The 23,936-nt window shown below is 34.2% G+C and overlaps 1 protein-coding gene across 3 annotated transcripts in view; it reads right to left on the bottom strand.

Moving 5' to 3' along the window:
• The window catches only part of LOC145297777 (uncharacterized), a 139,905-nt gene that overhangs the window by 62,962 nt on the left and 53,007 nt on the right, over positions 1-23,936 (bottom strand). Inside the window, exon 1 of one of the 3 annotated variants that reach the window (XM_080144032.1) lies at positions 16,246-16,340. The exons of the other annotated variants lie outside the window; for them this stretch is intronic. The gene's annotated coding sequence lies outside the window, so the exon portion shown is untranslated. Of the gene's footprint in view, positions 1-16,245; positions 16,341-23,936 lie in introns of those variants that run through there. 3 annotated transcript variants of the gene reach the window in all.

Below are 23,936 nucleotides of genomic sequence, written 5' to 3'. Positions count from 1 at the left end.
ACATAACATATTACTATATACTAGACCTTTTTGCTTATTAAACACGGACAAAAGTTATAGCCCGTTGATTATGCCAAATTGATGGTTTAATATGGTTAAATTGTTCTGATTTTTGCATTAAATTGATGGTTTAGTATGGTTAAATTGTTCTGATTTTTGCATTAAATACAAATCACTATTAATCCCTAACTGTGCATCGAACAGATACCATAATACTTAATTCTCTGCACCTTATGATGACAAAGATCCATACTAAATTTCAGCCAGATCGGCTCAGTAGTTTCCAATAAAAAGTGAAACAGATATACAAAGAGACTAAAAGAATTATAATATATGAAGGAAGTTCAAAAAGTAAAGCCTCCTATTTTTTAACACAAAAAAGTTGAAGATCTACGAAGACAGAAGTGGTATCATTAAAACGAGCAATCTTTTCTTCTCCAGAATTTATTTTTCTACATAGTCACCACCATTCTCAATGCACTTTTGCCGTGAATTCAATGAAACATCTCTATTTCTGATGCATGTCCATGACAGGGGTTGCTTTCTTAATGTCTAATACCGTCAATATCTGCAACATTCAAAGATGGTGACGTTACCAGTGTACAAACGTGAAACGCATATGAACTGATTAAAAATTAAAAAATAGACTAAAATGAATATAAAAAATTTATTACGACTTTTTTCAATTTTCACCCATTTTTGATAATTTTAAAAACTATTTTAACCGGTTAAAGATCTATAAAATAACGGTCCATAAAAAAAATCCAATCATTTGAGACCACTAACACCGCTCTGCGACTTTTAGTTTCAGGAGAGATAGAGCTTGAATATATGGAGACAGACAGACGGACAGACATACATACATAGTGAGTTTTATAAATTAGATTTAAGAGCTGTGGATTATCAATGGGTCCAAAAAATAATCACAACTTCCTCACTCAATTACAAAAATTGAATTTCATTAAAAGTTATCAATAAAAGTAATGTTCATTTGATGCGGATGGTTTTTATTGTAGAAATGTTGAGTGAGAAAGCGTTAAAATGTATACGTTTATACATCTGTTTACAGTCAGGGTAAATAAGCAGACGACAATGAAAGGAACAAGAATTGTGTGTGCGCATGCGCGTAGCGTATGGCAGTTCTTCACCACTGCCTCGAATCGTGGGCTCCATGGGTACGCGAAAAACGTTTGCCTTCAACGGTCCCAGAGGCTTCGACACCAAGCAGCATTTTCGGTTCGAGTGACATCTCCGTGGAACTAGCTACATGATGAGGTCGTAAACCAGCTCACACTACAGGGCTTCAAGGCGGCCTTGAACGGATACTGATCGGACCTCCACTGTTTTTCCCCCTAAATAGTTTCACTTTATATATATATATATCTCCCTAAATTCTCACGGACTTTTCCCCCTTGTAAATGGCAATCGCTTGTGTGTTTATTCTTTGCCAATTAAATGAATGAATCAAAAAAAAATGTTGCAAAACTGCTGATTGTGGTAGCAGCAAAAGGACTTATGCGCATAGTGGGAAGAGATCAAACGTGGTTTAGGGTCGGGGTTAACGTTAGGAATAGAATGAGCGGAACTGGTTAGAGGCAGTTAAAGTTGAAAGTTAGAATGCAAACACTTGTCAACTCACTTACAAGTTATTGCTACCGGACACGGACTTTTATTATTGTACCTAACAGAATAAATTTATTTTATATTTTATACATGTGCATTGTTTTCTACTCGAGGATACGACAATATATAAAACACTAGCAGGAAAATCCGATGTTGCTCGGGATTGAATAAAGACCATTCCTATGTATTTTTTCACCATGTTCATTTCATTCTTTATTTTTAGTTTTTCCTGTACCTGTTTGGTTTCAGACGAAACTAAAATATTTGAAAACTCTCTGAATTAGCGTATTTGAAGTTTTAGGAGGTTTCTGTCACTATGGGCCACTTCCAGATAAAGGCAAATAGATATTCAGCACATAAAAGGACCACTTCCATTGTCTTCCCTCAAAAATATTATATTAGCTTGAGAAGAAAGTTCTTGAGGAATTTTAAAATTAGATTTCAAATTATGTATTTTCAAATAAGTTTTTGTTACAATACCTTTACTTTATATACTATAAATTTTAAAGATCGTTTGAATTACAATCGTTTTAAAACAATTATGTTATCTTTTCACAACGTTGAATACAAAATGGAAATAAAAAAAATTTGCAGACTTTACTTATTTTAATTCAAGCTAGGCCAAAAGCTGCTGAAACAATCCGTGATATCAACAAAGCGCTTGGCATAGGGAACCACTACTGAACGCACAGCACAATGGTGGTTTTAAAAATTTCATGGTGACGACAAGAGTTTTGAAGATGATGAGTATAGTGGTCGGCGATCGGATGTTGACAAGGATCAATTATGAGCCTTACTCAAAGCCAATTCATGCACAACTCTTTGAGAACTTGCTTCTGAATTAGACGTAACGTATACGACGATTTCCAACTACTTGAGAGAGAGTGGGAAGACAAAAAAGCTTGATAAATGGGTGCTTCACGAATTGAACAAAACAAAAAGAAACGCAACAAGAACGACCCGTTTCTTAACTTGTGACTTGCGATGAAAAGCGGGTTCTTTATGGCATAAATGAGATAAATTGGATTACTTAAGAGGACGGCTCATCAATTATTTGTTCACGTTGGACTTGAAGATGATCATATTGCAGTCTGTTGGAAAGTAAGAAAAAAAGAACAGAGTTCCACAGGTGTGCAGTTCTAAGGAATACACTTTGTTTATGGAATCCACGTTTAGGTTTAGTCACAGATACAGAGTGGGGGGATATTATTGATAGTGGTTTCAGATAGACGAGTGTTTTTCGTGAAAGTTTGGCAAGGAGGGATCATAGATTAGAGCTCAGATAAGCACTTGCCATGAAAATAACGATCAGTTTTGCTGCTTCGGTTGTCTCCCTTGCAGCTTTGCGAAACCATTAATATATATATATATATATATATATATATATATATATATATATATATATATATATATATATATATATGCGTGTGTATGGGTGGGGTGTGTGAATAAGTTTCAAAGTATTGTGAAAATTAAAACTGTTGATTGTGGTAACGACAAAAGGACAGGTTAAGCATAGAATGAGCGGAACCAGTTGGAGTCAGTTGAAGTTGAAAGTTAAAATGCAAACACCTGCGGCTTTGCCAGACCACTAATATATATATATATATATATATATATATATATATATATATATATATATATATATATATATATGAACAAGTTTAAAAGTATTGCGAAAATTAACTTAAGACCATTATAGTTTATCAAAAACATGTCCAATACAAAATAAAAATACAGTTCTTCTTCGTTATCATGGCGAAATTTGAACTATTGAATCTCAAGTAAAACCAATGGTATCTACTTAATTGTTATGTCATAGTAATGAACATATCCAAAAGTTACGAAAAACGATAAGGTAGAAAATTAATTATTAATGAAAATAGTTTTCAAAGACGAAAATTGACTTTTGCCAAAATAGAAAGTTTTTCGTAATTTTTGGATATTTTCATTACTGCGACATGACAATTAAGTAGATATCGTTGGTTTTAATTGAAATTTAATATTTCGAATTTCGTAATTATAACGAAAAAGAATCAAAAATACTTTATGTAAACTTTTTAAAATGGTCTCTACACAAATCGCACTCAATGGCAGTGACGTAGCTAGGGGGAGGCGGAGGGGGCGATCCGCCCCGGGTGACAGTCGAAGAGGGTGACAAAATTTCACCCTCCCTAAATTTTTCAGACAGACTAAGATACGAAAATAGTCGGAAATAGAATTTATTTATCATACATTATGTAATTTAAAAGTTTTTAATCTTTGCAAGATTTTTGAAAATATTACAAACTCTTTAAAAAAAATTAATTAGTCATTGAAGAATCTTTTTTGCTGATTCTTATTGAAAACTCTAAACCCTGTATTTTCAAATCATTTGATGACACTCGTTTCATTTTTTAACTGTGAAAAAAAATTAGAAAGAAAAGATTAAGTAGCCATATGTGTGTGTGTGTGTGTGTGTGTGTGTGTGTGTGTGTGTGTGTGTGTGTGTGTGTGTGTGTGTGTCCGTCCGTGTCCCCCCCCGTCCGTCCGTCCGTCCGTCCGTCCGGGGTCTCCTAGCCAGAATTGGCAAACCATACAACGGGTGGTAAAAAATGTGAAAAAAAACTAACAATTTCAAAATGTTGGCGTCAAATAAAGCGGGCATTAATGGAATTAGTGAATTCAAAACTTTTTTAAAGGGTGTTTGCTGAACTGGATACAAAAACCAGAAACTGCCAAAAGTTTTGATTTTATTGAAGCTGAAAGAACGTCGCATGAGAAACAGCTCGAAGGCCATTTTTCAAGTAATAGCGAGCAACCGAGAAACAGCGACACAAAAACAGACTGATATTGAAGAACATTATGATACAGCAATTGCAGCTTGATCAGAAGTGTTTGAAGCCTCGGCCGCCAGCGCTGCCAGTAATTTGTCAACATTCAACGATGTGTCATCGTGGCAAATTCCCGTGCCTGATAGTGTCAGAATTCATATCAAAAGGAGAAGCGAGCCATTCCAAAATAAGCAGGAGCCTTCTAAGTCGGTTAAAAGTCCAGATGCAAAGGTTAAAGGTGAATTGAGGCAAATTTCTACAATCTAGTTTTATTCTTCATTGCCAAATGGCGACGGTGCTACTACAATCGTAGATGGCTTACTCGCCACATGACGGGAAGTTGTACTGCTTTTGCTGTTGGTTGTTTGCCAAAGATGACAAGGCTCCTGGAACGTATACTTTTGTCACTGATTTTGAAGCCTGGCGGATTGGTTGGTTGGTTGGTTGTTTTTGTTTTACGGCATATCAAGTCTTTTCGGGTTATTTAATGCCGAATCCAAAGATTTTGAAGAAAATTTTTTTAATAGAATATATTTGTTGTTTTCACGTCGGTTTCTATTTAACCCATAGTTGGGACCCTAACAAGTACTACCACTCCGGGTCAGAGTGGACCTGGGAGCAATGGTAATTAAAGGGTGGCTCCACACTCCCCAAGGCCCACAAGCTGGGGCCTCACCACTGGATATAGTTTAAGGTCATATCTAGGACCCCCATTGAGGGACTTTTACCCTCTGCAGGGGGGGGGGCAGTCAGCGTATTCTAATGCCCCACCGACAGGGCCGAAGCCTGGTGGAAGCTAAATCCCCAAAACGTTATTGAACATGAACAACCAAAGAATCATTTGTCGTACGTGGAGAAGTGGAAAACGCTGACTTCAGGACTTCAGCTGCAAAAAAAAACAAAAAAAAAGCAAAAAAAAACTATCGATGCATCACACATTTCCTTGATGGATAAAGAGAAAAGGAAGTTCAGAGACATTCTGCATAGAGTTTTAAACGTGATACCTTTTCTTGCATGACAGAACCTGCCATTACAGGACATCACAAGAATACATCCTAATTAAACGACGGTAACTTCTTGGAGCTTACTAGGATGTAGTGTTAAAGAAACATCTTTTCAGCCTCCAGAAAAGCGAGGACAGTCAGGTAATATGTTCATACATGTCGCCTGAAACACAGAACGAGTTTATTTCTCTTTTGGCAAAACAAGTGATTGGAAAACACGTTGCTGCCATAAAAAATGCAAAGTATTTTGGTATACTTTTCGCATGCAAATCAAATGACAACAGTAATTAGATATGTACATATCAGCGATGATGCAGTTGTCATTTCCGGGACTTTTAGAACTGAAAGGTAAAACAGCTACTACATTAACTTACGATATCCTCGAGAAATTAGAAAACGAAGGACTAGATATTAAGTTCTATCGCGGTTAAGGATACGATGCTGTTGCAAGTAAAAAAATGGATTAATGTCTTGGATCTTTTTTTGCACACCATCGTGGATTCCGGTCTTGTTATTCTGGAATGACGTTTTACAAGAAGTTAATGTAGCTCAGAAGTACATGCAAACAACAGGTATTACTCTGCATATGATTGCTACCAAACTAAAGGCCCTCAAGGTATTTTTGGAAGAACAGTGTAAGAATATTGTTGACAATGCTGTCTAATAAGCACTTTCAAAATGTGAAGAACTTGATATCTCTACAGAGAGGAGGATTAGGAGAACGGAATGCAAAGAGAGGTGGCAAGAAAAGCTAGATTGTCATTGCAGCAGGAGACTAAAAAATCAATGTTAGAGTGTCTGTAGCAGAAACAAATAGAACTCTTTTCTTGTGCGTCAGTGCCTACACTGACTGTGCGATATGGCACATACTGACCAACCAGAGGCATAGCGCAGGGATCTTCCTTACCCCCTTAAGGAACTATAACTCCTTCCGTCCCCGGACAAGAAAAAACTCTTCCTTTTTCCAGCGAGACGTCCAAGAGAGCGGACCTGTTTCCTCACTCTCTCTCTCTCTCTCTCTCTCTCTCTCTCTCTCTCTCTCTCTCTCTCTCTCTCTCTCTCTCTTTGCCTACATCGGTATCGACGGTCCCCACTTGGGAATAACTACCGGGCAAAGGCAGACGAGTTCTATCCCAGCTATATCTAAATGGCATCTTGCCTTACTTCAATAAACCTTTTCCTTGCAAGTTTTACGAAGTCGTTTGTTCGTTTATTCAGTAGCTTGTGTTGAAATATTTATTTTATTAGGGAGTGCCCGAAAAGCATTAACTCAACTCCCTAAATGTCTTCACCATTTCTATATGGAGTTGGATGCCAGGGTATAGGCAGTGAATGACATTTTGTTGACTTTTTCTGCCGTTCAGCAAGATCATATTATTTGTGCCGGCGAGGAAGAAATAAAGTTGCTTGTTCCCAAGCTCACAGCTTTTTGTGATACTATAAATTGGACCTGAGGTGGACTTAAGTCACGAGGTGCTGAGAGGGGATGCAATAGACAAAGGAATAGGAAGTGTCCTACAATAAGCAATAAAATAGGAAGTAGCAAACAATGAATTTATAGGTATTTTTTGATCAATCCTGCAGATTTGAAAATGACAATACAAGTCTACAGATGACAAAGGAAGGATAGCTTCCGGGTGGCTGGGGGTGGGGGCGACTTCAGATTCCAACGCGGAGGAGACAGGTATTTGACATCGAGTTGCCGGTTGCAACGGATCGGAGTTGATAGCGACAAAGGTGGGACAGTTTTGTTTTTGTTTGTTTTGTTTTTATTTTTTTTATGATTTTTTAATGTAGAGGGTAGGGTGGTTGGCAAATTTTCTTTGGCTGCAAGTAAAGACGATAAAGAAGAGGGCATATAGAAAGTGGAATGAAGCTGAGGGTAATATTGAGCTACCTGGTTCATTATGCAGGCGAAAGGATTTTTGAATTTCTGTCGCCACATGAACTCTGTCAGGTAGCTTTCTAATAGTTCCCTATTGGTCCCAAATTCGATTTTGTTTCTTTGCTTTGCTTCCCTCCACATTCTCTCGACGTGGTTCGTTATCGCGTGTTTAGTAACTCAGCAAATTCATTATCTCAATTATCTGAAAACTTTGATAAAAAAAAATAACTTTATTAAAGTGTGAACTTTGATAAAAAAAAAATTAATCAAATAAAAAAATTAATTGAATAAAAGATTCATTAAATTTTTTTAGCGTCTGCTAACTTGAATTCGATTGGCTAAGCGGCTTGGCATATCCCGGTTCTTTTCGCTATCTCCCCGGAAACGCTCGTGAAGGTTCGGAAAAATCGCGGTAACAAAACTGCATAAGTACCGTTTTTCTTTCTAGTGTAGATTTAAATGTAAAACAAAAAGAAAGTTTACTTACAGTTTGTTTGTTTTTCTATTCTTTTTTTAAGTGTCTTATTTCTTCTTTTCTTCATGATTTTGTTTTTCCACCCATTCATTTATTATTATCATCTCTTGATCCACTTTTTTTTTTTACATAGGCATCACCACTTATCAAGGCCAAGAGGCCATTCGAGGATAAGGGTTAAAGAGTGTACAGTAGAAATTGGACAATATATCTTTCATTTTCTTTTATTCGCTTTATTTCATGAGTTGACTAGACAGGTCGGGTGTTACGTGTCTTTTTGTTTTCGTTTCCGATTTTACTAACTAACTGATTTTTCCTTTTTTTTTTTTCTTTTTTTGGCGTTTCTATTCAACTGCGTTTCTAATGCCCCCCCTTTTCTTCATAACAAGAATTAATTTATTTATTCATCCATTTACTAAGTGACTCATCATAGTATATACTTATTTTTTTCTTCCTAAAAAGGTTTTCATACTAATAAATAAGTTTATTATTATTGTGATATTACGGACAGTTGTATTTTTTTTTTTAATTTGGATTTTAACTGATTGGTTTTTCGTATAGGATTTTGTCAATTATACGTGTAAGCAATAACGTACCGGCCAGGAAGTAGAGCGTGTACAAAAATTTAACAATAGCTAACCTTTCAGCATAGGGTGAACTGGGAGTCAGTAGGGTGACATTTGAGTTGACCGCCCCGGGTGACGTTTACTCTAGCTACGCCACTACCCAACGAGACCACATTTCATCTTCATCTTCACAGAGGATGAATTGTGGTCTCGTCGGATGTGCACGATACGTTAGTAAACACAAAAAGATGTAAACACATTTCAGCATTCAACCAAGTTTCACGCGGAAGATAATCCGGGCAGATTAGCGGATTATTGACATTTTAGTTATGTGGATGCGCGTCGTCATGGCAACGGGTCGATGAGGCAAAAGAAGAGACAATCCAAATCCAATTCTATTTCGAATTCATTTGCAAAAATAAAATGGCGATGGTCTGTTTTGGAAAGAAAATATTTCTTTGATTCGAAACAACGTCAATTCATTACTTGATTTAAGGCAATTCATGGAAAACGAATTAAAAAAAAAGAAAATTAGAAAACGAAAAAATACGATACAAGTTCAACGTAAACACACACACACACACACACACACACACACACACAGATAGAGAAAATACAGAAAATATGATTATGTACCTGTCCCGGGACGAAGATTTCATATTCCAAAAATCATGTAAATTGATCAAATAATCTTCTTTATTTTTTACTAAGAAAATCAAATTTTATGAATAAGCAAAAAGAGACTGTCTCACGTAACTATCTTGAAAAACAAGGGCAAATAATTTCATCGTTAGTCAAATTTGCGAGATCAGCCTTGTAATCCTAACGATTTCACATAAATCGCTTAAAATCGTTTAAAACTGATTTTCTTTATACAAAAAACTACAATATGAATCTATATATTAATATATGTGTGTGTGTTATTTTCTGTGACGCACTTACATCCGGGTTGTTTAATTGTTATGTACTTCCATTTCTTGTAATAAATAATTTTATCAAGAATTCTTCATAAGTTTTGGTTTCAGTTTCGATTTTAGCTGATAGCACCTTAGTAATCTTTTATATATATATATATATATATATATATATATATATATATATATATATATATATATAATTTTATCAAGAATTCTTCATGTTTTGGTTTCGATTTCGATTATAGCTAGAGGAACTAAAGTTATATATATATATATATATATATATATATATATATATATATATATATAGAGAGAGAGAGAGAGAGAGAGAGAGAGAGAGAGAGAGAGAGAAAGAGAGAGAATTTTTTTTAAGCCAAAGACAATGCGGGGAAAGACCGAAATTATGAAAGTAAAGAAAGAAAAACAAACAAATGTAGACGGGTGTGCTTGAGTAGAGGAGTGTCTAGCCTTTATTCGTCTATCTTTCCTCACCTTAATGTATAATTATTTATAACCAAGTTGCTGGTATGTCCGGTGTATGTAAAGTCCGTGGGTGGTATGGAACTTTGATTAATTTCGAGAGAAAGGGACCTCTCTTTTTCAAAAAACAAAAGTGGATTCAAGATGGCGGAAAAGAACGCGACTGGACTGGACTTCTATATATTTCTTTACCAACAATGCTTCAAGCAAACTACTACCTACTCTTTTATATATATATATATATATATATATATATATATATATATATATATGTATGTATGTATGTGTGTGTGTGTATTCCTATTACCGCTACCAGCTGTGAGCGCTCTTTCTCCAAACTGAAGCTCATTAAGAACTACCATCAATCAACAATGAGCCAGACAAGGCTTACAGACTTGGCAATTTTCTCCATAGAGAGGGAACTTGGTGATGGAATCAATTTTGATAGATTTATTTATAACTTTGTCGAAAAAAACGCGCGAAAAGTCTGTTTGTAAATTTTGAACCAACTTGATGCTTTGCGGCAGTTCTCCCACAAAAAATGAATTCATAGCATTATTTGCGATTTATAAATAAATTAAAAAATTCAATAATAATTATAAAAATTAAATAAATTTATAAATAAATTTATTTAATTTTTTAAAAGATATTTTAAAGGGGTTGAAGCATTGTAAACAACAACAAAAAAAAGCAAATAAAAATGACTTTATTATTTCATAACATTTTCAGGTTTTGAAATGTTCTCATTTAAATTTATATATATATATATATATATATATATATATATATATTTAAATATTCTCATTTAAATTCATATATATATATAAATTTAAATGTTCTCATTTAAATTTATATATATATATATATATATATATATATATATATATATATATATATATATATAGTAAGTTATAAAATGTATATGGCGATTAAGCTACACTGAATATTCCGCGTTTCATCCACTCTAGGATTCTTCAGGCTTAGACGCATAAGCCTGAAAAATCCTAGAGTGGATAAACGCGGAATATTCAGTGTGGCTTAATCGCCATATACATTTTATAACTAACTAGCTCTACCTACGTATTGAGTACTTTTGAAGTAAATACTTAAAGTTTACGCATAAATTTATATTTTCGTATATTAATTTTATGTGAGTAAATTAAGTAGTTATATATATATATATATATATATATATATATATATATATATATATATAATATAAATTTAAATGAGAACATTTAAATTTATGAATTCAACTTCCAAATATTCTCATTTAAATTTATATATATAAAAAAAATGTTTTCTAAAATGTGTGACACTCCATTTCTTAAATTTCGGGTTTAAACCCAGCGATTACAACACGGATTTCAAACAGCACGGATACAAGACGTTATTTCTCTTCGTGAGGCTTGACCTCTCAATAACAACATTATGAAGAAAAAGACAAGAAAACTACATTGGATTAGTCCTCTCCTTTATAAAGCCATTTTTTTGGCAAAAATTTAACAAAAGCAAAAAAAAAAAAAAAAATTATCTTATTATTTCATAACGTTTTCAGGTTTTCAAATGATCTCATTTAAATCCATTATTATATTTGTTAATTAATTAATTTAATTGAACAATTTTTTATCATTTGAATCATACGTTTTTGTTATGAAAAATATTCAGTCTCTTTTGTTTGCGTATCCAGTTTTTATTTACTTATTTACGTAGCCAGTCAATTTAATTTAATACATTTTTTTGCAATAATTTGAATAATACGTTTTTGTTTTGAAAAATCTTTGTTTTTTTTTTTTGTTTTTTTGACGACGAATGTACATGTATAGGAGTAATAAGATGAAAGGACTAATAGCAGCAGGCAAAAATTAGATCATTGATGGTAGTTCCATGAAAAAAATATTTTTAGGCCTTTTTGGAAGTTTGAAGTTTAACAAGTTATCAAGTGCCAGCAGGAGGGGGGCAATCTTGCGACCGCCCCGGGCGGCAAAAACAGTTGCTTCACCACTGCAACTATTTCAATGTAGCCGCCCTCAGCCTCAATCACTACCTCGATATGGGTCTGGACCTATGAACATGCTTTTTCTACAAGCGCCAGTGGGAGATCGGTGAATACTAGAAAGGAAACTGGTTTTCATCAAACGGAAATCTCATTTTTTCTAGGGTGACACTTTTATCGTTCCATCCTGTAGTTATTCACCCCAGAAGGAACATATTCTTCCCCAAAAACCATTATGCTTCCATACGGTAGAGGGATGGGATGTAAGATCAATCTGAGTATTAATTCCTTTCCATCGCAGGAAGATGTGACAAAAGGCCTCCTCATCTGGCGTCAATTGGAATGAATGGCTCTCGTCTTGGGGAGACTTCATGTTTTGACAAGCCCCTGGGCTTGACCATTACTCCAGATATGAAATGGAACACATACATTAAATCTGTTGCCAAGGTCGCTGGGAAAATGGTGGGATCCTTCTATCGATCCAGTAGATATCTCACTCCTGATGCAATTCTCTACCTATATAAGAGCCAGGTACGTCCAAGGATGGAGTACTGTTTCCACATCTGGGCAGGAGCTGCTAGAAAGACCTTATCCTGCCTTGACAGAGTTTAAATGGACTTCGTAGACTAGTGGGGGGGGGGCTTTTCTCTTCCCTGCAATCTCATTCTCACAGAAGAGATGTTGCAAGCCTATCTCTGCTTTATCGTTATTTTCATGGCAAGTGCTCGTCTGAGCTTCGGTCTATGGTTCCCCCTGGCCAAACATTCACGAGAAACACTCATCTGGCTGAAAACACTATCAATAATTTTCCCTACTCTTTATCTATGCCTAAACCTGGACATGGATTCCATGAACAAAGTTTCTTTCTTAGAACTGCACATCTGTGGAACTCTCTTCCGTTTGTCTGCTTTCCAGCTGACTACAATCTGGTTGTCTTCAAGTCCAACGTAAACAAGTTCTTGATGAGTCCTTCCCCTTAAATAATCCAATTTACCAAATTTCCCCTACTAACAATTACTACGTCACTGTCCAATTGACCACTATACACTTATTAACCCTTATCCTCGAGTACCCTCTGGGCTTTGATAAGTGGTGACTCCTTTGTAAAAAAAAGAATCAAGCCAATGCTCTTAAAGGGGCACTCTAGCATGTTAAAAAAAATGCTTTTTTTTTTACTATTGTATTATTTGGATTGTTTGGACTATTTTTCTCATCTTGGTTGTTTTTTTCCACAACTTTTCAGCCGATGTAACCGCCGATCATCTTCAGGTGCATTCATACTGGATATTGCTGGCGAATGATAAAAAATAGGGCCAAGTCTATCATTTGTTTTATTTTGCGTTCTTGTATTGTTGTTGTCGGATACGGTCTCTTTGAATTGCTGCCCCCCTCCCCCCGTGCTGAAATTGAATTGTTTCCCACTGTTCTGAGATCTTCAAAACGAAAACAAAAATGTTGTTCCATGATAGTACCTATTTACTATGCCTCCCCACGGGACAGAGTTAGACACCAGGGTCGTTTTTTAACGTGGAGAAAAGGTACAAAAATAAAAATTGTCTCAGTCGTGAAGGATTTCTCCTCCACCGAAAGAGAACAAGAAATAGAAGTCCAGCATCTGAAGAACAGATGGTATTTATTTGCTCCCCCACCGAGCAAATTAGGCACAAGGCCAATTTTTAATGTGAGGAGTGAAGGGAGGGGGAAGGGAAAAAGGGGACCAGCTCCCGAGAGGTGGGAAATGGGAGCTGGTTAAAGGTCAGGCATGTGGGGTTGCCCCCACATCTGGTCTTTGCTAGTCATAGCTAGTCATAGCTTGCAGCATCTGCCGGGACAGATGGTATTTATTTGCTCCCCCACCGAGCAAATTAGGCACAAGGCCGATTTTTAATGTGAGGAGTGAAGGGAGGGGGAAGGGGAAAAGGGGACCAGCTCCCGAGAGGTGGGAAATGGGAGCTGGTTAAAGGTCAGGCATGTGGGGTTGCCCCCACATCTGGTCTTTGCTAGTCATAGCTAGTCATAGCTTGCAGCATCTGCCGGAACAGATGGTATTTATTTGCTCCCCCACCGAGCAAATTAGGCACAAGGCCGATTTTTAATGTGAGGAGTGAAGGGAGGGGGAAGGGAAAAAGGGGACCAGCTCCTGAGAGGTGGGAAATGGGAGCTGGTTAAAGGTCAGGCATGTGGGGTTGCCCCCACATCTGGTCTTTGCTAGTCATAGCTAGTCATAGCTAGTCATAGCTTGCAGTATCTGCCTGAACAGATAGTATTTATTTGCTCCCCCACCGAGCAAATTAGGCACGAGGCCGATTTTTAATGTGAGGAGTGAAGGGAGGGGGAAGGGAAAAAGGGGACCAGCTCCTGAGAGGTGGAAAATGGGAGCTGGTTAAAGGTCAGGCATGTGGGGTTGCCCCCACATCTGGTCTTTGCTAGTCATAGCTAGTCATAGCTAGTTATAGCTTGCAGCATCTGTCGGAACAGATGGTATTTATTTGCTCCCCCACCGAGCAAATTAGGCACAAGGCCGATTTTTAATGTGAGGAGTGAAGGGAGGGGGAAGGGAAAAAGGGGACCAGCTCCCAAGAGGTGGGAAGTGGGAGCTGGTTAAAGGTCAGGCATGTGGGGTTGCCCCCACATCTGGTCTTTGCTAGTCATAGCTAGTCATAGCTTGCAGCATCTGTCGGAACAGATGGTATTTATTTGCTCCCCCACCGAGCAAATTAGGCACAAGGCCGATTTTTAATGTGAGGAGTGAAGGGAGGGGGAAGGGGAAAAGGGGACCAGCTCCCGAGAGGTGGGAAATGGGAGCTGGTTAAAGGTCAGGCATGTGGGGTTGCCCCCACATCTGGTCTTTGCTAGTCATAGCTAGTCATAGCTAGTCATAGCTTGCAGTATCTGCCGGAACAGATGGTATTTATTTGCTCCCCCACCGAGCAAATTAGGCACAAGGCCGATTTTTAATGTGAGGAGTGAAGGGGAAATGGGGACCAACTCCCCGGGGAGTAGGGGAGCTGGATAGTGACAATTGGTATGAAGGGTTGCCCCTACATTGACCAAGGTCTTATACGTGGGGTTGCCCCCACATATGGTCTTTGCTTGCAGTATCTGCCGGAACAGATGGTGTTTATTTGCTCCCCCACTGAGCAAATTAGGCACAAGGCCGTTTTTAATGTGAGGTAAAAACCAGCTCCCCTAAAAGTAGGCAAAAAGGGGGCACTCTGGTTACCAAAAATAATAATTGTCCCAGTATAGAGGGTTTCCCCTCCATTGACTGGTACAAATAATCTTAAGTGCAGCATCTGCCGGAACAGATGGTATTTATTTGCTCCCCCACCGAGCAAATAAGGCACAAGGCCGATTTTTAATGTGAGGAGTGAAGGGAAAAAGGGGACCAGCTCCTGAGAGGTGGGAAATGGGAGCTGGTTAATGGTCAGGCATGTGGGGTTGCCCCCACATCTGGTCTTTGCTAGTCATAGCTAGTCATAGCTTGCAGCATCTGTCGGAACAGATGGTATTTATTTGCTCCCCCACTGAGCAAATTAGGCACAAGGCCGTTTTTAATGTGAGGTAAAAACCAGCTCCCCTAAAAGGGGTCACTCTGGTTACCAAAAATAATAATTGTCCCAGTATAGAGGGTTTCCCCTCCATTGACTGGTACAAATTATCTTAAGTGCAGTATCTGTCGGAACAGATACTACACTTTGATCTTGGCCCGAAGGCCAAGAAATTTTGCTGCTCAATTCCCTACGCCTGTAGACATGGTTTCTAATTCACAGTAGGCCCTGAGGTAATTTTACCTTGTCTAGTGTGAATACTAGAAAAAAAAAGCAGTGCCACCCCCTCATAAAAAACAAAACAAAAAAAAACAATAATCATGTCCGTTGCAGCAAATAATCTGTTCATTGAAGCCTCGTCAGTGCTTAACAGATCACTAAAAGCTATTAAAAGCGATATAAAGAAAACCGGTGGTTTTACAAAGGAAAAAAAAAACAGCTTAAAACGAAACAAACTGCCTAGAATAAACAAACAAATTATTGGAACATCCTTAGGTGTTAATCGCACTTTTTGTCAATAAACATATCAGGTGACCTTAACGTTGTGGAAAAAATAAAAAAAACTTGGAAAATTTCCATTTAGGCATGTTTTGTGAATTGACTGAAATAGTATTTGTTGTTTTGGAAGGAAGTGCACAGAAGCCAGTGTACAGTGAAAGTTGGACGGCTACTTTTCTTTGTTATTTTCACTCTCGTTCCAAAAGCAAAGAGGGTAATAGCCAGTTAACGTACTTCCTAACATCAAGCATGTCTGCTACTGTGAGCGGTGACAAGGCAAATTAGTTCCTTTGCCCTTTTTTCTTACGACTTTATATTCCTCTGTGCATGTACTCTTTTTTAAATTACGTTTTTTTTTAGCGTCCCTCCCCCTTTTTTGTATTTGTTTAGCTTAATCAAGGCATTAAAAAATGAAAAAATAATTATATTGTACGTACTCGTTATGGAATGAAGATCTCATACACAAAAAAAAAATCACTTAATTTGGTCAAGTATTTCTTTTTTCCAGAAGAAAATAAAACTTTAATGAGATCGATCGGTTGCGGCCATCTTGTTTATTTAGCAGATGAGGAGGGGGTGCCAGGGGACATAACTCCAATAATCACTGCTTAAAGTTTGTCAAAATTTGACGAGATTATTTTGAAAAAATACCTGGATAAATATTTGAATTTGTTTTACTTATTATAGAGAATTTCTCTGCCCTTTTAAAATCCTGTTTTTTGTTTAAAGGCACCCCTCCTCGTCCGCGAAATAGGCAAGATGAGCGTGACCCTGGCTACCGAGAGTAAAGAAGGCCAAGGCACATGACAGCGTGACGTCATAATCAGATCCACTTGTAGGGATATGATCTAGGCTATGAGCAGCAGTTTCGTCTAGTTTTCAGTTTGCTGTCTAACATGGTGTATTCTTGCGTTGTTACAAATTGCCGGGGAAATTATCCAAAAGGCCCCAAAGTACATATATTTTCTTTTCCTAAACTTTCTCAATTTGGATACGTGCCATTAGAAGGGAAAATTTTATTCCAACTAAATATAGTAAACTAAGTAATGTTATTTGTTAATAATTAAACGTGTATTGAATTAAAACTGTATTCAAGTACTTTGATAACGTTTGATAACATTGTAAATATAAATAAAAGTACTTTCATAACGTTTGATAACATTGTTAATATAAATAAAAGTACTTTCATAACGTTTGCTAACATTGTTAATATAAATTAAAGTACTTTCATAACGTTTGATAACATTGTTAATATAAATAAAAGTACTTTCATAACGTTTAATAACATTGTTAATATAAATTAAAGTACTTTCATAACGTTTGATAACATTGTTAATATAAATTAAAGTACTTTCATAACGTTTGATAACATTGTTAATATAAATTAAAGTACTTTCATAACGTTTGATAACATTGTTAATATAAATTAAAGTACTTTCATAACGTTTGATAACATTGTTAATATAAATTAAAGTACTTTCATAACGTTTGATAACATTGTTAATATAAATTAAAGTAATTTCATAGCGTTTGATATCATTGATAATATAAATTAAAGTACTTTCATAACGTTTGATAACATTGTTAATATAAATTAAAGTACTTTCATAACGTTTGCTAACATTGTTAATACATATAAAAGTACTTTCATAACGTTTGCTAACATTGTTAATATAAATTAAAGTACTTTCATAACGTTTGATAACATTGTTAATATAAATTAAAGTACTTTCATAACGTTTGATAACATTGTTAATATAAATTAAAGTACTTTCATAACGTTTGATAATTTTGTTAATATAAATTAAAGTACTTTCATAACGTTTGATAACATTGTTAATATAAATTAAAGTAATTTCATAGCGTTTGATATCATTGATAATATGAATTAAAGTACTTTCATAACGTTTGATAACATTGTTAATATAAATTAAAGTACTTTCATAACGTTTGATAACATTGTTAATATATATAAAAGTACTTTCATAACGTTTGATAACATTGTTAATATAAATTAAAGTACTTTCATAACGTTTGATAACATTGTTAATATAAATTAAAGTAATTTCATAACGTTTGATAACATTGTTAATATAAATTAAAGTACTTTCATAACGTTTGATAACATTGTTAATATAAATTAAAGTACTTTCATAACGTTTGATACCATTGTTAATATAAATTAAAATACTTTCATAACGTTTGATAACATTGTTAATATAAATGAAAGTACTTTCATAACGTTTGATAATTTTGTTAATATAAATTAAAGTACTTTCATAACGTTTGATAACATTGTTAATATAAATTAAAGTACTTTCATAACGTTTGATAACATTGTTAATATAAATTAAAGTAATTTCATAACGTTTAATAACATTGTTAATATAAATTAAAGTACTTTCATAACGTTTGATAACATTGTTAATATAAATTAAAGTACTTTCATAACGTTTGATAACATTGTTAATATAAATTAAAGTACTTTCATAACGTTTGATAACATTGTTAATATAAATTAAAGTACTTTAATAACGTTTAATAACATTGTTAATATAAATTAAAGTAATTTCATAACGTTTGATAACATTGTTAATATAAATTAAAGTACTTTCATAACGTTTGATAATTTTGTTAATATAAATTAAAGTACTTTCATAACGTTTGATAACATTGTAAATATAAATTAAAGTACTTTCATAACGTTTGATAACATTGTTAATATAAATTAAAGTACTTTCATAACGTTTGATAACATTGTTAATATAAATTAAAGTAATTTCATAACGTTTGATAACATTGTTAATATAAATTAAAGTACTTTCATAACGTTTGATAATTTTATTAATATAAATTAAAGTACTTTCATAACGTTTGATAACATTGTTAATATAAATTAAAGTACTTTCATAACGTTTGATAACATTGTTAATATAAATTAAAGTAATTTCATAGCGTTTGATATCATTGTTAATATAAATGAAAGTACTTTCATAACGTTTGATATCATTGTTACTATAAATAAAAGTACTTTCATAACGTTTGATAACATTGTTAATATAAATTAAAGTACTTTCATAACGTTTGATAACATTGTAAATATAAATTAAAGTAATTTCATAACCTTTGATAACATTGTTAATATAAATTAAAGTACTTTCATAACGTTTGATATCATTGTTAATATAAATTAAAGTACTTTAATAACGTTTGATAACATTGTTAATATAAATTAAAGTACTTTCATAACGTTTGATAACAGTGTTAATATAAATTAAAGTAATTTCATAACATTTGATAACATTGTTAATATAAATTAAAGTACTTTCATAACGTTTGATAACATTGTTAATATAAATTAAAGTACTTTCATAACGTTTGATAACATTGTTACTATAAATTAAAGTACTTTCATAACGTTTGATAACATTGTTAATATAAATTAAAGTACTTTCATAACGTTTGATAACATTGTTAATATAAATTAAAGTACTTTCATAACGTTTGATATCATTGATAATATAAATTAAAGTACTTTCATAACGTTTGATACCATTGTTAATATAAATTATAGTACTTTCATAACATTCGATAACATTGTTACTATAAATTAAAGAAACAATACTATTTATTGCTAATACAGCAAATATTATGTTGATATTTTTAACTGTAAGGCTAAAAATCTATCAGGAATGTAGAAAATTTAATTTAATTCTGTTTTAGGTTTTAAAATTATAAACAAATAATTTTTACATGAGGATAATTGTCAAAATGTTTTTTTAATAATGAATAAAATCTTTCATTGAGTATTTCCAAATATTTTAAAGTTCTATATTTTTTTCTAAAGTCGGTTTGAAAATTAGTTACCGTGCGGCTATTAATGAAATTACCAGTGATTGCTGACTGAGCGTTATATATTAAAATTGATTGTTTCTCTTTAGAATTATAAACAAATAATTTTTACATGAGAATATTTGTCAAAAATACTTTTTTTTGCATTTACTTGCCTCCTCACGAGGGCACAGTTAGACACAAGGTCGGTTTTTAATGTGGGAAAATCTAGCTCCCCAAAAAGGGGCACTCTGTATAGGAAAAAAAATAAAATAAAAATTGTGTCACTCAATAAGGGTTTCCCTCCACTGACCGAGGACATAACAAATGAAGTTTAGCATCAGAACAGATACTACACTGTGATTATTATTATTATTATTATTATTATTATTATTATTATTATTATTATTATTATTATTATTATTGTTATTGTTATTGTAAATGTTTGTTTACTATCTTTTCTTAGATTTTAACAATAGTTTACATTATGGTAAGAATGTTTTCTTTAATCATGTTTTTAGGAATGTGAACATCATTTTTGGCCTGAGGATGTAATAAAGGAGAAATCAAGATTCGATGATAAAACGTTGTTAAATAAACACGCAAATGAGAACATTAATCTGAATAATCTCTAAAGTTCCAAAAAATAACATTCAACCCATGTGATTTTTCTCTAAATTAAATTAAAAAATATTTCTGCACTAGTAACTTTTATTGTTTATTTGTATTTAAATACAAATATTATTTGTTTGATTTCATTTTTTTGTATTTTATCGTTTGTTTTCATTCTTAAAATTATTTATCGTTTGTTTTTATTTTTAAAATTATTCATTGTTGGTGCTATATAATTCTTTCTTTCCTAAATTCATAATTCACTTTTATCGGTATTAAATTGTATATTGCTTTAAAATTACTTAATTTTACATAGATAATATTTATATTTTATATTGAATAAAGTTCAGTTTCACTATTAATCGAACTGTGTTCCTTTTCCTTTTTAAAAATGTTTCATTTCTCTTTTTCCAATGACCCTGATATATTACTGACAGTCTGAAAAATTCTTACCTACATTGCCTGCTGGCATTTTTCAGTTAATAGGCCTTCTTCTTACTCTCGGTGGCCGTGCCGTGACACAGTCGATCTCATCAACATTTCATTTTCTATTGTTAAAAAAAACAAAAACTACTTGATCGAGTTAAGTGATCTATTTTATGAAAACTTTATTCCATAACGGGTACGTACAATATATATATATATATATATATAGAAATTTTTTAAAAATGAAAATATTATATATATATATATATATATATATATATATATATATATATATATATATAATATTTTCATTTTTAAAAAATTTCTTGATTAAACTAAACAACTACCTTTTTTTTATTTAAGAACCACTGAAAAGTTTGTCTTTTTGGTCTTATTTTATTTAAGAATTATTAAGATTAGTTTTTTTTTTTTTAAAGAATTATTAAAACCACTTCTTGCACTCTTTTTTTTTTCAAAAAATTATTGAAAACACGTTTTTAAAAATTTAATTAAGAATTATTGAAATTAGTTGTGTTTTTTTTTATAAAGAATTACTGAAAAAGCTTTTTCCATTGTTTATTTAAAAAGAATTATAGAAAACGTTTAAAATTTTTAATTAAGAATTATTGAAATCTTTTATATTTTATTTCAATAAATCGCTTCACAATAGAAATACTGAAGAGCAATGAAAGTGAAGAGAATGATTTGCATTGTCACCGGTTCCGGTAGCAGACACGTCGGAAGTTAGGAAGTACCTTAGCTGACTATAACGGGCAAGGGGGTTCTTTTTAGGAACTCTCTTTTTGGGAGAGTTATCTAAGGGGAGATAACAGTGACATACTATCACCCCCCCCCCCACTTCTTTCAAAGGACTAAATGAAAAGAGAAGAAAAAGAAACATTTAAAAAAAAAAAACTCAAAACAAAACAAAAATATCAGTTTGTGATTGATCTATTTCTAAATCTTTTGGACGATCTAATTGTTTGATCTGTCGTACGTATGTGTGCTTGGTACTTTGAGGGGGTGTTTGTTTAAGAGGTGACTCTTGCTTTTATGTGTCGTTTGTCTCTACACCGTGTGGTACTGGATATGACCTTAAACTATATCCGATAGTGAGGGCCCCAGCTTGCAGGCCTTAGGGAGTGTGGAGCCACCCTTTGATTACCATTGCTCCCACGTCCACTCTGACCCGGAGTGGTAGCACCTGTTAGGGTCCCAACTATGGGTTAAATAGAATACGACTTAAAAAACAAATATACTATATTAAAAAATGGTTCTTCAAAATCACCAGATTCGGCATTAAATAACCTGAAAAGGGTTGATATGCCGTAAAACAAAAAAACCAACCAAATCTACACCGTGTGTACAGTTTTTTTTTTTTTTTGTGGGCTCCTGAGGAATTTAAGTTGGGTGTACCTCAGGACTTGATGTGTTCCCGGATGGGTCTACCCTAAGAGGCTATTGATGTCGAAAGATAGTTTTTCTGGAAGGGGTTTGTACTATGCACAATCTTGGTTCTCCGTTCAATTATGTGACAAGTGCAAGAGACCACTCACCCTCCTCTTTATTTAAAACATGCACAGGTGTGTGCAGTATGTGCAATTCCTGAGTATGTTGTCATGGTACATTTTCTGATTGACTTGCCTCTGATACTATCGTATCATTATCTTTTTGCTGGTATTTTGGTTGGTGCATTTGACTGGGATGTTCCCAGCTAGCTTCCTTTGGTGTAGAAGTTCACCTGGTGATGGAATGGAATGATCTAAGGAAGTAGTTCGTAGGCATAACAATACCATGTCCAAGTCACGAGCACTTGAGGCAGCTTTCTTGAATGCAGATTTCACTGCTTGGATATAACATTCCATTAAGCAGTTCAACTGTGGAAACTTGGTTGATGACGTGTGATGTTCGAAGCCTCATTTTTTTTGCGAATTGCTTGAAATAGACCGTACTGAAGCATGGACTATTGTCACTTATCACTTTTTTCTAGAATCCTTGTTCTCCAAAGATTTGCTTTGTCAGTTTGATCACTTCCCGACTGGAGAATTCCTTTAACAATCTTACAAATGGAAACTTGGTATAATAGTCCACAATGAGCATGAAGTTGAGATCTTCAATTTGAAATAGGTTGGTGGTCACTATCTATGGGTAACATTTTTATTTCTTTTACCTTGCTGGGATCAGGGTGCATACCATTTTGATTGTAAATTTTACTAAAATAACTGAATCTGCCTCTCATTGTTTGTACACGTTCCATGGTTGAAACAAAGTTTTTTCTTTCTGTACAATTCTCATTAAATTTTGTCATGCTCTCCCTGGGTTTTCCAAAAACCGATGACGTCATCACTTGGCCTTAGAGTGTCATGGCACTTCTCTGCAGATACTGAAACATCACTAGGCATCCGTTATTAGCAGAATCTTCCAAAAGGGTAGTTAAAGTTAAAGTCAATGCAGATGCTATGGGTTTTCCTTCTTGTAGCAGAACGACACCAAGTCTTTTACTTGATATATCTACTTTGTTTTGTGTGTCTTTGTAAATCGAGTTCTTGAAATCCTTGATTTGCTGGAGGGATATCTGATGATTTTCTGTCCACTGGTACTCCGCTTCTTTTTTTAGCTCTCAATGGTGCTGTGAGATTTGACAGGTGTGAGATGAAGGGTGTCATATATGTGATGATTCTTAGCATTCTCTGCAGATCAGTGGTTTTCAATGAACTGGGTAACATTTTTATTTCTTTTGTTTTTGGTGGGCTCCTAAGAAATTTCAGTAGATCTAAGGACTTGACGACGAATGTCGATTTTGATGAAGAGTTTTTCTGGTTTGTATCTTCTCTTTTTTGTATTTTGGTTGGTGAAATTGACTGGTATGTACCGAGCCAGCTTCCTTCGCCATAGAAGTTCACCTGCTGGGATCAGGGTGCATACCATTTTGTTCACAGATTGCACCAAAATAACTGAATCTGCTTCTCATTGACTGCATATGGTTCGACGAATGTTGAAACAAAGTTTTTCTTTCTGTGCAATCTTCATTAAATTGTGCACGTACTTGTCATGCTCTTTCTAGGTTTATTTTTTTCCAAAAAATGATGACGTCATCACTCAGCCTTAGAGTGTCATGTCCTTTCTCCACACATCCTGAAACATCACCAGACTAAAAGGCATCCGTTGGAAGCAGAATCTTCCGAAAGGGGAGTTAACGTTAAATGTAGTCAACAGTTGCGGGTTTGCATCAAGTTTGATGGATCAGTAGTCGTTTTTT

This window comes from Euprymna scolopes, chromosome 18 (genome assembly GCF_053919585.1).
Source record: "Euprymna scolopes isolate OS-2025 chromosome 18, ASM5391958v1, whole genome shotgun sequence".
NCBI classification, from domain to species: domain Eukaryota; kingdom Metazoa; phylum Mollusca; class Cephalopoda; order Sepiida; family Sepiolidae; genus Euprymna; species Euprymna scolopes.
The sequence above is the reverse complement of the archived record's forward strand: the minus strand, read 5'-3'. Positions and strand labels throughout refer to the sequence as shown.